At 51.0% G+C, this 871-nt stretch overlaps 1 pseudogene; it reads right to left on the reverse strand.

The window, feature by feature from the left end:
- The window catches only part of LOC119283481, a 1789-nt pseudogene extending 1476 nt beyond the window's left edge, over nt 1-313 (reverse strand).
- Nucleotides 314-871: the final 558 nt, after the last annotated feature.

Raw genomic sequence — 871 nt, forward strand, 5'->3', positions numbered from 1 at the left:
ATGTCAGGTTGGGCGAGATCTGGTCAAGCCCTTTGCCGAACGCCGCGTGGAGGAAGAACTCGGCCTCAGTGTACTCAAGGTTCAGCGTGAACTGCATCGGGTTGACGTCGTACAGGAACACCGGGACCGGAACGTGCGGAGCCGGTGGCTGGCAATGAGGCCCGCCGTAGTCCGAGGCCTGCACTGCCACCGCTGACGCCTTGGCTGGAGGGCAGGTAGGGTCGACCTCGACCGCATGGCCGGATGATGCCCTGCATGTACATGCTAAGGCTAGGACTAGGAGGAACAGGTGCAGGAGAGGAGATGATGCCATTGCCATCCTAGTTAGCTAACTCGAGGTTTAAGCATCCGATCCGAGGATGCTGGGCTGAAGGTGTATGGTGACATCTCTGCTAAATTTATAGTACGTCCAATATCTCGAAGCCGCTTGTAACGTTCCAGATGTAACATTCCATAATTGTAACTCTAACTCTTGCCATTTTCTGTAATGTTATATATTATATCCTTCGTGGTTGAGTTTTGTCCTCATTTTGCATTTTGTTCATGTCATGCATTTCATCTCATGTCATCATGTGCATCCCATTTGTATTTGTGTTCGTCTCATGCATCCGGTCTTTTTTCCCGTTGTCCGTTTCAGGATCCGACACTCACACATGCACCCATTGCACCTCTCAGATCTTGTTTCGTGAGCGGAAGAAAAATGTTCTCGGAATGGACTGAGATTTGTCGAGTGGCCTTGATACATCACCGGTAGGCCGTCTGTCAAATTCCGTTCCATTTGGAGGTCGTTTGATGCCCCAACGGTTAACCGTGTAACCGCCGAAATCCCTCTCTCTTTGCAGCTCAACACCCCTCCACAACAGCCCACTAG

Source organism: Triticum dicoccoides, chromosome 4A (genome assembly GCF_002162155.2).
Source record: "Triticum dicoccoides isolate Atlit2015 ecotype Zavitan chromosome 4A, WEW_v2.0, whole genome shotgun sequence".
NCBI lineage: Eukaryota > Viridiplantae > Streptophyta > Magnoliopsida > Poales > Poaceae > Triticum > Triticum dicoccoides.